Source organism: Anolis carolinensis, chromosome 1 (genome assembly GCF_035594765.1).
Source record: "Anolis carolinensis isolate JA03-04 chromosome 1, rAnoCar3.1.pri, whole genome shotgun sequence".
Taxonomy (NCBI): domain Eukaryota; kingdom Metazoa; phylum Chordata; class Lepidosauria; order Squamata; family Dactyloidae; genus Anolis; species Anolis carolinensis.
In genome coordinates this window covers 53232193-53249892 of record NC_085841.1, presented here as the reverse complement: position 1 = coordinate 53249892, position 17700 = coordinate 53232193, and positions in this window count along the sequence as shown.

Genomic DNA, 17700 nt, shown 5'->3' with positions numbered 1-17700 from the left:
GCTTAGCGCTTTAACACACTGCGCCACCACCAGGGGCCCTTATGTCCCAAACAGGTCCAAAATCAAATTCATTGAAAAGCTCCAAGAATTGATCTCAGCACAGGAAGCAAACAACATAATACTAATCAGTGATTTCAACAGGGTGATGGAAGTACAACTAGATAAGAACCCAGCAAAGAATACAAAAAGATCAATAAAATGGGGGAAACTACCAGAAAAATTCTTAAAATTTAAAAAAGACTTTGGACTAGAAGACACCTGGAGAGTTCATCATATTAACAAAAGAGACTTCCCCTTTTACTCAGACAGGCACAAAGATTGGTCCAGGGTAGATATGGCCTCGACCTCAAAGACCCTTACGCCCAAGATTGACAAAATCAAGATTCTCTTGAGAAATATTTCAGATCATTGCCCCCTTAAAATTGTAATAAATCAAAGACTTAAAAGTAAGAAAATGGAGACTAAACAACAATCTGCTCAGATCAAAAGAAGATGTTTGAAAGAATCAAGAACTTCTAAAAGAATATTTTCAATTAAACACTCCGGAAGACACTGAAAATCACATTATTTGTGATGCAAGCAAAGCCGTGATGAGAGGGATCTTCATCCAACAGAATAGTATCAAAAATAAGCTGAGGACTCAAAAGATAAAATAACTTCAACAAGAAATAGGTATAACAGAAAAAAAGTTAAAACTATACCCAGGGAATAAAAAACTGAAACAAGAATTGCATCTTCTGAACAAACAAAAAAAACTATATGGAATTGGACCAGCTGGCAAAAGAACTAAAATTCACCATTTCCAAAATGCCAACAAGCCTGAAAGATGGCTCTCAAGAAAACTTAGAAAAAAGAAACAGGAGCAGCACATTTCACATATAATTATAGGAGACAAGACATAGACAACAGATCAAGGCATCATAGGCCAATTCAATAAATACTATGAGGACTTATATAAAAAAAACATTGAAAAGGTGGAAATAAATAATTACTTAGGCAAACAAAAGATCCCTCGATTTACAGAGATGCAGAGAGAAACTCAATAAAGACATTTCAGAGGAAGAAATAGAGAATGCCATAAATAAACTAGATACAAGCAAAGCATCATGACCAGATGGTCTGGCTGCAACATACTATAAGAAGTTTAAAGAGATCCTGAAACCGCATCTCAAAACAATAATGAATGAAGCTTTACATCATAGAAAAACACCAAGAACGTGGAAGCAGGCTAACATAAAATTGATCCACAAAGAAGGGACTGATCCAGTGAATATTAAGAACTACTGGCCAATTTCGCTTTTAAATATTGATTATAAGATCTGCAGCAACATCATTGCGGATAGACTCAAAACATTCCTAATTCATTGGATAAAAGAAGAACAGACTGGCTTTTTGCTTCACAGAAACATTAGAGACAACGTCAGAGGACTAATAAACATAATTGAATACTATGAAGCCCATAAAGAAAAGTAATTGGCTATACTATTGATTGACGCTGAGAAGGCGTGTAAGCTAAATTGGCATTTTTTTAAAAAAATTGTTCCTCAAGGAAATGGACATAGGCCATTATTTCTACAATGCAATAGAAACTATCTATAATGATCAAGAAGCCAAGCTTCAGATCAATGGTCAAGAATCAAGAACAATAAAAATTGAAAAGGGAACCCGACAGGGATGCCCCCTCTCCTCACTGATTTTTATTCTAGCAATAGAAATATTATTAAACTCACTTAGAGAAGATGAAGAACTAAAAGTAACAAAAATTAACAAATCATCTTTTAAATTAAGGGCATACGCAGATGATTTGATCTGTACCATAGAGAATCCACTAACTAACATTAGGAGCTGGCTCAGAAAAATAGAAAATTTTGGAAGGGTCTCCTGCTTTAAGATTAACAAAGACAAAATGAAATTACTGACGAAAAATATATCCAAAGAAAGAAAGGAAAAACTAAAAGAAATTACTGGTCTGGACATCACCAATAAGATAAAATACCTCAGAATCTTCATCACAGCCAAAAACCCACAGCTCTTGCAAAATAACTACGAAGTTAAATAGAAGGAGATTAAGAAAAATCTATCCAATTGGTCACACTTAAAATTATCTTTATTAGGAAGAATAGTGGCGGTAAAAACAAACATTCTCCCCAAAATGCTTTATATTTTTCAAAATCTACCAATAATTAGAAACAATCGGCTATTCAAAGAGTGGAACAGAGACATTTCAAAATTTATATTGAACAGTAAAAAAACCCAAGGATTAATTTCGCTAAACTAACAGATGATAAACATAGAGGAGGACTGGGCCTACCTAATTTGGAATTGTATTTCAAAGCATGTTGCTTAGATTGGATCAGAGAATGGATATCCCTCCAAAATAAAAATAAAAACTACTCATACTAGAAGGCTATGATCTAAGGGCCGGCTAGCATGTGTACCTTTGGTATGAAAAGTAAAGAACAGAGAAGAACTTCAGGAACCATTTCATCTGATCTGCATTATTAAGAATTTGGGAGAAATACAAAAATGGAATCTACAACAAGACTCCACTTTGGGTTTCACCCATAGAATCGTGCCAAAGAAGAGAACTGGGGTGGAAAGTATGGCCAACATACAACGATATACTGAAAAGAGAAAACAAAGAATTTATAATGAAATCACGGGAGGAAATTTGCACTCAATTCGACAGGGTATCATGATTTCAACACTACCAAATGCAAGAATACTTTTAAAAAGACAAGAAAATGGGGTTCACAGCAGACATAACACCATGGGATAGAATAATGAATGAATAAAAGAAAATTATAACAAGAATATATAAATTACTACTAGATTGGAACACAGAGAAAGAATCTATCAAACAGTATATGATAAACTTGGTTAGAAACAGGGAAAACGATTACATTAGATGAGTGGGCAACTATTTGGAAAAGAAAAATGAATTATACGTATTCATATGATCTGAAAGAAAACTTGATTAAGATGACACACCAATGGTACTTGACCCCTTACAAGCTGCCAAAAAATTTGAAAAACCTAAACAGCAATTGCTGGAAATGCGGCAAAATAGAAGGAACTTTCCATCGTCTCTGGTGGACATGTAACAAAACGAAACAATACTGGAAAGGAATACATGAAATAAGTCAGAAAGTTTTAAAAACAAAAATCCCCTTAAAACCAGAGTACTTCTTGCTAGGACTAACAAATATGGACTGGCCTACAAATATGGACAAACTTTTCACATTTATTACAACAGCGGCAAGAATTATCTATGCGAGAGGATGGAGACAGGAAGATATACCCACGAAAGAAGAATGGACTGAGAAGATGTTGGACATTATGAATATGGATGAACTGACATTCCTGATCACCAAAACCCAGGGCAAAAATAGTACTGACTGGACTCCGTTCAAAGACTGGATGAAAGAAAACAAGCTAAAGATCGTAATATAAATGGAGAGAGAAAACAGATTGGAGTATAGCACAGTTTGAGACAAACACAATGAACAATTTTCTATTTTTTTCACACCACCCCACTATAAAGAAGAAAGGAAGTTCTATCTAAAAACTATATATATTTTTCTTTCTATAATATATATAGAATATATATATATATATATATATATATATATATATATATATATATATATATATATATATATCTCTTTTTTCCACTCTTGGGAATTCATTTTTGTTTTTTGTTTTTTTTTGTTCTGTGATTTTTCTTTCTCTTTTTTTCTTGTTTCCTTCCCTCCCCTCTCTATCCTCTCACCCCCTTCCCTTTCTCCTTTCCTTATCCCCCCCCCCCCCATGGAAAATATTTCAATAAAAATTATATATATATTTTAAAAAACCCAGAAAGTACCAGGAAGTGTTAGTACATTCAGAAACTTTTTTTCCTATCTGGATAAGCCCTAAGTCCTCTTACTGTTCTGTCATGCTTAGATAATTTTCCTATCTCTTTTCCATAATAAATGTTTAGCTTATTTTCTGTAGGCATCAGAGTTAATATTTCTTAGCTATAGTGGCTAGCCACCGCACCTCACTCTTTATCATTTTCAACTATTCCTTCATCTATGGAAAGATATCATTTTAGCACTGTGATAAAGAAGACCTTACTGAATGACTCTGAAAGAAAAAGGAGAAGATGTGGCAGTACTAAGGAGATTGTAGCTCATACAAAAAAATAGTCAAGTTGTAGCAGGTAGTATGATAAACTTTTGCCTGATGTCCTGGACAAGGGCTGAGAACCTATCTAGAACTGGCAAAGTGTAGAGTTCTACAAGGATACTAGGCATACTTACTCAGTGGACTGAGAAGGTTAAAAACAACAGCTGGATGATAAGATGGAAATGTTTTCATGGTGCACCCTAAGTACCCCTGCAACTCACTCCCTCACTTCACCCTGGTGAGTGAATAAGAACGGAGGGGAAAGAACTTTGCAAACTCCAGAAACACCTTGGAGGAAGAGGGCAGTGGAGCTCACTTTAAGGGACCATCCTTCCTCTGACAACGGCCCTGCTGCCTATCTCCCCCACTCCACGCCGGTAAGTGAATAAGAACGGAGGGGAAAGAACTTTGTATAGCTTCTGTCCTATTGAGCTGCTGCCTGCTGAGCACTTTAATAATCAGATGTTTATCAAACACTTTGGGGGGACAGTGTTGTCATCATTAAAGCACTTTTAAGTGTAGAAGGGGCACCAATAAGCACTTTCCAGTAGAACAGAACTGCTGCACTGCACTTTATGAACTAAACCGCTTACCAACTATATAACATCAAATATTTATTATGATAACATCAAATGCCTATTGCTGGACCCTCTTTTGGACTTGAATTAAGCACTTTAGCACTTTGGCATTGAGGTCGTTACAACCACAGTCAACATCTGTAGTGATCAAGGTGTGTTAGTAGCTAGGGTATTAATTAAGGGTCAGGGAGACTAATAGGAGGGTGAGAAGGGAGGGCAGTGGTTAGAGGCTATTGGGCCAGTGCAATTGCCATCCACAGATAACAATACAAACAACACTGAAGCACTGGAGCACTTTTATAGGGGTTTTGGTAAAGAAATTATAATCTTAACACCTTACGCTGAGTATACTATTGCTTCCAATCAGAACATCAATATAACCCTCAAAGGAGGTAGGAGTAGGAAGCAGCGGTAATATGATCCTTGTGTGTGAAAGTGAGTCTACCATTATGGTAGGCCATCTAGGGAGAGGGTGTGCATTTAGCAGCTGGGGGCCCCCCAATCGAAGTTATCCAGGGGAGGGGGAGATACAGGAAAGGGAGGCATAATTTAATTCGGCCTAGGGTGAGAAATGGAGTGTTTGTAGATCTAAAACAGTCTCCTGACATAGTAAATTTGGGTGCCCAGGTTGGCCACCAGGATATACTGTGCAGCACCAACCAAGATCTGGAGGGAGGGGAGGAGGGGTTGCAGTGGTCTATAAGGAGTCCATCTCCCTGACCAGGTGCTCCATCCCGCAGTCTACCTTGTTTGAGTGTACTCATTGAGGGTAGGGAGCCGGGACAATTTAGGGATTCTGCTAGTGTACCGACCACCCCCCTGCACTACAGTCTCCCTGCCTGAGCTAGCTGGGGTGGTCTCGGGCCTGGCTTTGGAGTCCCAACGGCTCATTGTGCTGGGGGACTTCAATATCCATGCCGAGGCCACTCCCTCCGGTGTGGCTCAGGACTTCATGGCAACCATGGGGCTGTCCCAATTAGTATCTGGCCCTACCCACAGAGTGGGGCACACACTTGACTTGGTTTTCTGCCAGGGATGGGAGGAAGGTGGCAGTGTGGAGGAGCTCACCATCGCTCCTTTGCCATGGACCGACCATCACTGTGTCCAGCAACCTCTGCAGGGGTGGAGGACCTATTAAAATGGTCCGCCGCAGGAGGCTTTTGGATCCGGATGGATTCCTGACGGCTCTTGCGGAATTCCATTGGTGACCCTGTCGATGCTCTGGTTGCCCTCTGGAACAAGGAGGCGGCCAGGGCAATAGACACGATCGCTCCGGAACGTCCCCTCTCGAGTACCCGAGCTAAACCATCTCCTTGGTTCACTGAGGAGCTGGCAGCAATGAAGCGAAAGAAGAGGGGACTAGAGGGCGTGTGGCGTTCGGAGCCGAGCGGGCCAAACCGAACACGGCTGTGTTCCTATCTTAGGGCATACGTCGCGGCAATAGATGCTGCAAAGAACGTTTTCTTTGCAGCTAATATTGCGTCTGCAAAGAACCGTCCGGCGGAGCTGTTCCGAGTTGTCAGAGGTTTGTTATATCCCGTCCCTCAAGACAGGATCCCTGACAACTCAGCAGTCCACTGTGAAGCATTTGCTCGGTTCTTTGCGGACAAAGTCGCTTTGATCCATTCTGGCTTTGACACCATATTAACGGCAGTCTCCGAGGATGTAGCACGAGCACCTGCTTGTCCTATTTTGCTGGATTCGTTTCAATTGGTTCAGCCTGAGGACTTGGACAAGGTGCTTGGAGAGGTGAGGGCTACCACATGTATCCTAGACCCCTGCCCATCCTGGCTGGTGGCTCTACTACTCTTTTCCACCCAAATCCAAGGAAGCCCCTCGGATACTGGACCAGTGTCTGGCTGCTGTGTTGGCCTGGATGAGGGCGAACAAGCTGAGACTTAATCTTGACAAGACAGAGGTCCTCCAGGTCAGTCGCATGTCCGATTGGGGTATTGGGTGGCAACCTGTGCTTGACGGGGTCGCAGTCCCCCTGAAGGCACAGGTCCTCAGCTTCGGGGTCCTCCTGGACTCGGGGCTGAGACTTGAGGCCCAGGTGTCGGCCGTGGCCAGGAGGGTCTTTGCACAACTAAAACTTGTGCGCCAGCTGCGACCATACCTCAAGAAGTCAAATCTGACCATGGTGGTCCATGCCTTAGTTACCTCTAGACTGGATTATTGCAATGCGCTCTACGTGGGGCTGCCTTTGAAGACGGCCCGGAAATTACAATTAGTACAACGCTCGGCAGCCAGGTTTCTAACTGGGGCTGATTACAGGGCATGTTCAACCCCACTGTTTAAGGATCTCCACTGGCTGCCGTTTATCTTCCAAGCCCAATTCAAGGTGCAGGTCATTACCTACAAAGCCCTAAACGGTTTGGGAACCATCTATCTTCGAGACCGCATTTCCCCCTATGAACCCGCATGATCTCTTTGCTCGTCAGGGGAGGCCCTCCTCTTGCTTCCACCACCCTTGCAGTCGCGGTTGGTGAGGACGAGACAGAGGGCCTTCTCTGTCGTGGCCCCCCGGCTTTGGAACTCGCTCCCCAGGGAGATTAGGCAGGCCCCCACCCTCCTTTCTTTTTGGAAGAGCAGTGGTCCACGCTCTGGTTACATCCCGTTTTGACTACTGCAACGCTTTCTACGTGGGGTTGCCTTTGAAGACGACCTGGAAGTTGCAATTAGTACAATGGGCGGCAGCCAGATTAATAACTGGGGTGGCTTATAGGGAGCGTACCACCCCCTTGTTAAGCCAGCTCCACTGGCTGCTGATATGCTACCGAGCCCAATTCAAAGTGCTGGTTTTGACCTATAAAGTCCTAAACGGTTCTGGCCCAATCTATTTGTCCAAACGTATCTCCTCCTATGAGTCAGGAAGATACCTAAGGTCATCTGGTGAGGCCCTGCTCTCGGTCCCACCTGCCTCGCAAGCACAGCTGGTGGGGAAGAGGGACAGGGATTTCTCGGTGGTGGCTCCCCGGCTGTGGAATACCCTCCCCAGAGATGTACGACAAGCCCCAACCCTTTTGAGTTTTAGAAAAGCCCTGAAAACATGGCTATGTGCCCAGGCTTTCGAAGTTTAAATGATAAAGACGACCCGGACTGATTTACGGCTACAGCACAAGGATTTTGGATGAATGGATTATAATCATATGTTTTATATTTTTATATTGTTTTAATTGTTTTAATTGGATTTTCATTGCTGTTTTAATTATATATAGGCATCGAATTGTTGCCAATTTTGTACACTGCCCTGAGTCCCTTCGTATGAGAAGGGCGGGATATAAATGTTGGAAATAAATAAATAAATAAATAAACTTATCCATGTTTGTTGGGTAGAGGGGAAAACTGGTGCTGTCTGACATCATTCCACAGCCAGGTAAAACCATTGCAGGAGAAAGGACTGGATGCTAGTTTGTACACTATCTAAAAAAGTATTTTACTGCTGTAATTCCGTTACACAAATATAAATCCAATGTTTGTCTAGATTTTACATGGAATCCAGCAACTTCCTGTATTTGCCTAGATAATTCTGCATGTACTAAAAAAGGACACACATACACTGACTTCCCAAAGTTATGGCTGCTCTGACTATATGTTCTCCACAAATTCTAGGCATGATTTATATTACAGTGGGAATCTTCTTTCTTATTCAGAAGCAGTACAGAGGCTAACAGATGTGCATGGAGAATAAAATGAAAAGGTAATGGAAAGCCAAGAGATTGCCTTCTCAGATTTAAGTGGTATCCATTGTTAGATATAAGACTTACATAACTGAAGAACAATTTTAGAGATTTCTGCTTCCAAAGCTTATAATGCCTGAAAAAAAACCATTTTGGAAATAAAGTTAACAATGACCCAAACATAAAATTGTTACTAAACCAAGCATAACCTTTTCTCTTCAAATATGGAATACTAAATAGTATGAGAGAAAAAAGCAATCCATTCCACCAGTGAAAATGAACAGAATTGCTTTGGAACTACATGCCATAGCTAGAAAGAAAATACTTTCATATTCTCACCTTATATTTATCATAGATATTATTTTAAACATTTGAAGGATAACTAAAAAGGGAGAATAGAGACTTATTAAATGATAAAATCATCTGATAAAAAGAGGAACTCTTAACTTTTTTCAGAGAAAGAAATATAACTAGCAAATTCCATCTAGGATATAAAAGAAATAAGAGAAAGTGAGAAGAGAAGAAATATGAAAGAAGAATCGAAATGTTATAAATTGCCAGTTACCATTCTGTAGTCATTCTAAAGAGCTTTTCTTAACAGGGTGTGTGTATTTTTCCTCCATGTATTGAAAATGTTCACCATTCAGACATAGACAATATCTATTGCAATAAGCTAAATGTGTTTTTTCTTATTGCATGCAAGAATTTCTATTTAGAAATGAGTGTATTGTCAGCTGTCAAGCTCCCCAAAGAATTAAAAACATGATATGTTCCTTTAGCCATTAAATTCCATTTTTCAAGACATAGGCAGAGGCTGTTTGGAGGAACCCATCAGATGGAACGGCCCCATACACAACTACCTCTGGACTTAATGATGTTGAGGTTTTAGAACAGAGATGGGTGATTATATCTCCACCCGATGTCGTTGGACTACAACTCTTTTCAGTCCTAGTAATCATATCCAATGGTGAGAGATGCTGACAGCAACATATGACTACCTACATTCTTGCAGAAGCATGCTTCAGATTCTTCTGTATGGAAATAGGTAGGGAGAATAAGAATGAAATTTCTTCAAATGGGGATCTGGTGAGGAGGTCTTTTTCAAAACTTGCAGGGCAGGTTCTCTGAAATGTTTTAGGGTTTTTACCATATTTACTCATGTATAAGTACATAGACCTCATGTGTAAGTTGACAGAAGATGGGGGGGCAAGATAACAGATTTTAATATGACCCATGGTCAAGTGCCATGCTGTTGCACCCCTAGGCTGCGCAGGCACCTCAAAACCACACTGAAGCCCCAAAATATAAGCAAGCAAGTTGTTTATTAATGATTATATGCAAGTAAAAGCAAAATATAGTTCAGAGTCAGTAAATTAGGTTGAAATCCAAAAGAGCAAGGTACTTAAAGGGTTGTTGTATGTCTTTCGGGCTGTGTGGCCATGTTCCAGAAGCATTCTCTCCTGACGTTTCGCCCACATCTATGGCAGGCATCCTCAGAGGTTGTGAGGTATACCTCACAACCTCTGAGGATGCCTGCCATAGATGTGGGCGAAACGTCAGGAGAGAATGCTTCTGGAACATGGCCACACAGCCCGAAAGACATACAACAACCCTGTGATCCCGGCCATGAAAGCCTTCGACAACACAAGGTACTTAAAGTTCCTGAGACAAGAGTCTATAAAAACTACTCAAAGAGCATAATCCAAAACTGGATTATTTCCAAAAACATGAATCAAGGATAACCACAGGAAACCAAGACTGGAGCGCAGGATTCATTCCAAGGTGGTTCCAGGTGTGAAGTCAATGACGATACACAAACAAAGCATGGGAAAACAAGACTCGAATGCAGGATTAGTTCCAAGGTATAAAGTCAAAGACGAAACCCAAGGCAAAGGTCTTTACTGGAATAAACTCCAAACAGCAAAGTCACTGGAATATTCCACTGGATTCATGGCAAGGCTGATACTTGAAGCAAGATACAGGAACATGGAGCAAAGATCCTTCTTTCTTGAATAAGCAAAGTTGCCACGTCTGGCTGTGGCCAAGAAAACAAGGCATTTTAAGGAAAACCCAATGTATTGCTCTCATGAGAAAACTACTCATTAGAGTTCTTAAAAAACAACCGTTTGCTTCTTTGCAAACATTCTCTTTCCCTTCTCCGGTGAGTTATCGCTGCTCTCCTGTCAAACTCATTATCCTTCTCTAAACTAGAATGTCCATCTGACACCTGGTGATCTGGCCTTGATTGCTGGGAGGAATGTGGTTCAAAATGCCTACTTGCAACCATTCTGTCTCTGGTCCCAGAATCCACTGGGACAGACTCTGGCTGCAACTCAAGCTCAAACTCAGAGTCCTCTGGCAAAACTGGCTGTATCTCAGGCCCAAACCCAGAGTTCTCTGGCAAAGCTGGTGCATGGACAATCACTGTCTGAATGGGCCCAATCTTATGCTGGGCTACAACACATTTTCCCACCTAGGCTTCAAAAGAGCCAGAAGTAGTGCCATGGAAGAGACAGTAGTTCTGTAGGTCAGTACTTCTTTTGGGGTAGAATAAGCTCTTGCTAGACCAAACAAGAGAGGTGGTGGGGTAGCATTATAAGTCAAAAATATTTACACCTCTGAAGAGATGCAAGACTTCAATCCTGGAAACCAGGTTGAGAGCATCTGGATAAGAATCAAGAGAACAAGGACTGTCAGTCGTTTATTTTTATTTTTGAAGCTAAACAAGTTTAACTATCTTTATTTTATACTATTATTCGAGGGACTTTCTTTAGTCCATCCTAAACATTTATTTTTTCTTTTTGTAAAAATTCCTTCATGGGTTTCCAATCCGTTTTATTTGTTCTTTCCTTGGCTAGTTTTTGTGTTAATAAATCCACATTCATCACGTCCATTACTTTATTGAGCCATTTCTCCATGCTAGGTACTTCCTTTGTTTTCCTTACTTGTGCGAGCACTATTCTTGCCGCCGTGGTGAGGTAAAATATTATTCTATCGGTGTTTTTATCTATTTGCCCGTCTGTAATTCCTAATAGGAAGCATTCTGGCTTAAACTCAATTTCTTTTTGTAGGATTTTTGTCATTTTTAATGTATTTCTCGCCAAGTTTTTTTGATTTTTCTTACATTCCCACCACATGTGGGAATTCCACATGTGCTTTCCACATTTCCAACAGTTTCCACTGTTTTTTCCCTCTATTAAATCTAGCAAGTTTATTTGGTGTCAAATATCACATGTGGAACATTTTGAACAAGTTCTCCTTTATTTCTGAAGCATAGGCCCACCTCAGCTTCCCCCCCCCCCATATTTCTTCCCTTTGACCTAGATAAATTGTGTGTCCTATCACTTTGGCCAATTTTATCATTACTTCTTTTATTTGATCTTTCTCTTGAGCCCAGGTAAGTAATTGTTTGTATTATATTCTTATTTGTTTGGTGTTAATTTTCAGTATTTTGTCCCAAAGTTTTTCTGTTGTTTCAAATCCTCTTTCTTTATCTTCCTTGTATTCCTCTCTAATCTGCCAGTACTGAAGCCAGTTGATATTTGGGTCTATTTTTTTTATTTCTTCATGTGTTTTTAGTTTTGCCTCTTGGTTAGTAAGTATTAACATTTGTTTATATGTTAACCATTTCTCACTGGGTGTTTCTCTTCTGTGGTTTGCTTCTATTGGAGAGTACCACATTGGGGTTTTGGAGTGGAATCTGGTTTTATATTTGTCCCATACTCTGATTAGTGCAGCCCTTACAAAGTGGTTTTTGAAGTTTTTTTCCTATTTTTGTTTTTCCTTTCCATAGATAACTGTGCCACCCACGTCGTAGATCTTCTCCCTCCAGTATTAATATTTTTTTTCTTTTCTAATGTGGCCCAGTCCCTCACCCAAGTCAAAGCAGCTGCCTCATAATATAATTCCAGGTCGGGGAGGCCCAGCCCCCCTCTTGTCTTATCATCTTTTAGGCTTTGTATTCTAATTCTTGCTTTTTTATTATTCCAAACAAACTTCCTGATGTCTTTCTCTCATTTTGTGAAGATGATTTTGGATTTAACTATTGGTATTGTTTGAAAAAGGTATAAAACTTCGGGTAAAATATTCATTTTAACAACGGCTATTCTGCCTAGAAGTGACAAGTTTAAATTGTTCCATCTTTCCATTATTTATTTATTTACAGCATTTATATTCCGCCCTTCTCACCCTGAAGGGGACTCAGGGTGGATCACATTACACATATAGGCAAACATTCAATGCCTTGACATAGAACAAAGACAAGACAAATGCAGGCTCCGAGCTGGCCTCGAACTCATGACCTCTTGGTCAGAGTGATTGGTCTCAGCTGGCTGCTCACCAGCTTGCGCCACAGCCCGCCACATTTTTCTTCTTATCTTCAACCATTTTCTTTCATAGTTATTTTTGAGAAGTTGGGCATTACTTGTGGTAATTTCTATTCCTAGGTATTTAACTTTCCTTATGATTTTTACTCCCGTGTGTTTTTCTAAATCTTCTTTATTCTTCTTTGAGATATTTTTTGTTAGTATTTTCATTTTTTCTTTATTAATTTTAAATCCTGCAACCTCACCAAATTCTGTCAATTCTTTCCACCACTTATTCCATTGATCTTTCGGGTCTTCTATAATACAAGCCACATCATCTGCAAAAGCGCAGAATTTGTAGCTGTTATTTTTAATTTTTAGTCCTTTAAGATCACTATTAGATCTTACGCTTGTTAGTAAGATCTCCAGAGTCATTATAAGGATTAATGGGGAGAGGGGGCATCCCTGTCTCGTCCCCTTGTAAATTTTTATCTCATTGGTTTTATGGCCGTTTACAATAATACTAGCGAATTGTTTTGAGTAAATTGCTTGAACCGCATTAAGAAAGTAATATCCCACATCCATCTCTCTTAATACTCCTATTACGAAATTCTAGTTAATCTTATCAAATGCCTTTTCGGCATCTAAAAGCAACAAGCCTACCTCTTTTTGTATATTTTTCTCATAATGTTCTATTATATTTAAGATGGTCCTTATATTATCTTTGATGTGACGTCCCAGAAGAAAACCCGTCTGTTCTTTTCCTATTCTTTCAGTAAGTACCTCTTTCAATCTTGTTGCCAATATACTGGTGAAGATCTTATAATCGGTGTTAAGGAGAGATATTGGTCTGTAGTTCTTAACTTTCACATTATCTACTTCCTCTTTGAGTATAAGTGTAATATTAGCTGATTTCCAGGAGTCTGGTATTTTCTTATCCTCCAGTGCCCTATTCATTACAATTGTTAGCGGTCCTTTTAGTACGTCGCTGAATGTCTTATAGTATTGGGCCGTAAAACTGTCTGGTCCTGGTGCCTTATTTGATGGTAGCGCACTTATTGCTCTTTGTGTTTCTTCCTCTGAATTTTTTTATTTAGTATTTCCCTTTGTTCTTCAGTAATTCTTTTGACTTTTTGTTTTCCTAGGTACTGCATTATATTTTCATTGGGGATCTTTTCATCTTCATATAATTTTTATAATAATTTATGAATTGTTTTTCTATCTCCATTTGTTTAGTATAAATTTTTTCCTCTTCCTCTAGTCTGTTTATGTAGTGTTGTTGTTTCCTTTTTGTCACTTTCCAGGATAGCCATCTGCCTATCTTGTTGGCATTTTCGAAGTGGTATTGCTTTATATATTTGAGTTTGTTTTCTATTTCCACTAGCTGTGTTGTATCTATCTGTTTCTTAAGTATGTTCAATTGTAGTTGAGTTTTCTTGTCTTTTGGGTTCCTTTTCAGTTTTATCTCCACTTCCGCTATTTCTTTTTCCAGTTTATTAATTTCACTTTTTCTTATCTTATCCTTAATACATTTCTGCTGTATGAAATGGCTTCTCATATAGGCTTTACTAGCATCCCAGATAGTTTCTATCGCTGTTTCATTTATGGAGTTGAGTTTAAAGTATTCACTCAGTATTTTTTTTATATTTGAGTTGGTCTGTCTGTTCTTTAATAAGTTGATCTTTAAGTCGCCATCTATATGATGTAGTTCTAGTTCCAGTGTTTCCTAGTGTAATTTCTAGTGGTGCGTGGTCTGATATTGATCTTGGAAGAATTTTAGATTTAAATACCTTTGTTACTATTTCTCTTGTTCCCCAAACCATGTCTATTCTAGACCATGATTGGTGGCGGTCGGAGAAAAAGGTATAATCTTTCACTTTTATATGATAATGTCTCCATATGTCAATTAAACCATATTCTTCCTTGAGTATTTTAAAATCCTTAGGAAGTTCTCCTGCTGATGGGGTCTTTACTTTTTTTTACTGTTTTGGTTCTGTCCTGTGCTGCTTCTAATACCCCATTGAAATCCCCCATTATTATTAAATCATCATAATTTTGCAAATTTTGTTTTTGTCCCATTTGGAGCATATATGTTACATAATAGGAGCTTTCTACCTCCCCATTCTATTATTACTCCCAACATTCTGCTCTCTTGATCTCTGAAAGCCAATTCTGATGGGATTTTTTCACTTATGTATGATACTACTCCCCTTTTTTTCTCTGCACTTGAAGCATAATAAACTTTCCCTAGTTTTTTTTGTTCTAAACATGTAACATGTTTATGAATGATGTGTGTTTCCTGTAGAGAGATAATATCAAAATGACCTTTTTGAAGTTGGTGCCATAGTTTTTTCTTTTATTTAGCATGTTTAGCCCATTTACATTGTTTGAATATATTTTAATCCTCTGTGACATCTTCATTTTCTAATTCTTTATCACTATCTGCCATTGGAAAAGCCATGTCCGTTTGTGCTAGGTAATCTTTGGGGGATTTCTCTCTCATCCTTTTTTTTTTGTCTGCCCCACTTCTCATCAAAGTTGTCATCACCTACCATCCTCTTTCATCTTTCCTTGAGACTTATCATATTTATCCTGACCTTCTTCTCCTTTTTAAATATATTTTTCATAAAAAGCTCTTGCTTTATGTTCTGAGGTAAGCCAGTATTTTATTCCCTCCCAGGTGACCATAAGTCCCTCTTTTTTCTCCCATTTGAATCTAACATTTCTTTTCTTCAATTCATCTGTTAAAAAAGTATATTTACGCCTCCTTTCTATTATCGACATGGGATATTCTTTTAGTATCACTACTTTGTTTCTTTTGTGATATGTTGGAGTTTTCGCATTTTCCTTTAATACTACATCTCTAAGGTTTTTTCTGCCAAAATATTCCAAGACATCTCTTGGTGTATTATGGTGTCTGACATAGTTAGTTTGCACTCTAAACACTCTATCTATGCTTCCTTCCAACTCTTCAGTTGTCTTTTGGGTTATTTGTGATATTATCCCCATAATTCTATCTCTAATATTTTTCTTTTCTTCTTCCAGTATATTCCTAAACCTCAATTGATATTCTTTTTCCTTTGCTTCTAGTACCTCCTGTTGTTGTTTAAGTGTCGTTACTGTTTTTTCCATTACATTTATTGATTTTTCCATGTCCTTTTGCTTTTTCTGTAATATCTTATTCTCCTTAGCACATTCTATATTTCCTTGTTTTATCATCTCAATGTCTTTTTGAACATGTTTTAATTCTTCTTTTATAGTTAACTGTAACTCCTCTTTCAATTCTTTCTTCATCTCATCCATCTCCTCTTTAATTATGTTATACTGCCTGTCCTGCTTCTCTTGCATTTTTTTTGGATCTCAGTTTGAATTTTTAAAATCTCTCTCATAATATCTTTCATATTAAATTCCTCTGTAATCGAGTCCCTCCTTCCTTGAAGTCCTTGGATTTTCTTTTCCTTGGCTCTTTCCATTTTAAATTTTGGTGTTGTCATTCTCCTTTTTCTTTTTTTCTTTTCTTTTTATAACTTTGATGTAAATTAACCCTCACACTCCACCTATGCTGGCCTACAATGTTTTGAACCCCCAAGAGCTACTTATTGATTACTCACTCAATAAGAAATTTGTATGTGTCTCTATCTTATAAAATGTTTGAAACTGCCAAATCTAAATGCTTAACGAATTGGAACTCAATAAACTGGGGGAGGAGTCTATCCTATTTGTCATTCGTCCTATGTGTCATTGGAGACACATTAATTAATTTAGGGAAGGATACAACTAATACAAATAAGGTATAACATGTCGAAAATCACATATTACATAGAGAATATTACAAACAGCATATAACATGAGTCTCTATCTTATGAAATTTTTGAAACTGCCAAATCTAAATGCTTAACGAATTGTAACTCAACAAACTGGGGGGGGGGGGGGGAGGAAGAGTCTATCCTATATATCATTCGTCCTATGTATCAATTGAGATGCATTAATTAATTTCAGGGAAGGACACAATTGATACAAATAAGGTACAACACATAAAGAAGTCGCATATAACATATAGAATATTACAGACAGCATATAGCATTGGGTCATATAACATTTGACTTGTGAGATTTATATCTTATAATTTATACCTTGTAACTTAATAGAGAAGGGCAGTCCTTTTGTCCCTTTTATCCCTTAGTTTGTCAGTCTCCTTCAACCTTCACCTTTAGTCCATCAGTAAACATATTACAGATACATTGTCCCAGGTTTGTTTCCTTGTTTTATTTTTTCCCCCTCCAAATTAACATGCTCTCCAGGGGGCTGCCGCTGCTGCTGTGGGGGCGCCTTGACGGCGCCCCAGGAACAATGCGCCACCGGTGGCCACTTAATTGGCCTCGCTGGGGGATCGCCTCTGCAAAGCCATATACAGTATAATATCAAAACCGAACACAATTAGTTAGAATTAAAAGAAAGGGAGTTTGAAGGAAGAGAACTGGGGTGCTCATGAGGCAAAGAGACTGTGTGGGACTATGTTCCTTTTCTTATTAGCAGGTCATTGATCATAATACAATAAACTTGAACTTGATAGCCATGTATATGTGAAAGGATGTCATAAGGAAGAAGAAGAAGAAAGCTTGTTTTCTGCTGCCCTGAAAAATAGAACTTGGGTTCAAATTACAAGAAAGGAGATTCCACCTGAACATTAGAAAGAATTTCCTGATTATAAAAGCAGTGGAACTCTCTGCCTCGGAGGGGTACTTTGATTGTGCTTTTCCTGCATGGCAAGGGTTGTACTAGATGACTTACGTGGCCTCTTCCAACTCTGTTATTCAGATTCTATGATTCTTTGATATTATACATATGAACAGGTAGTGCTGTGCCAGTGAGTCCTGGTGCCGGTTATGAAGACCTGGGGCCCAGACTTTAAATCCAGGCTTTAAAACTGTGCCACAATGCCCTGCCTCATGTACGGAGGAGGAGTTG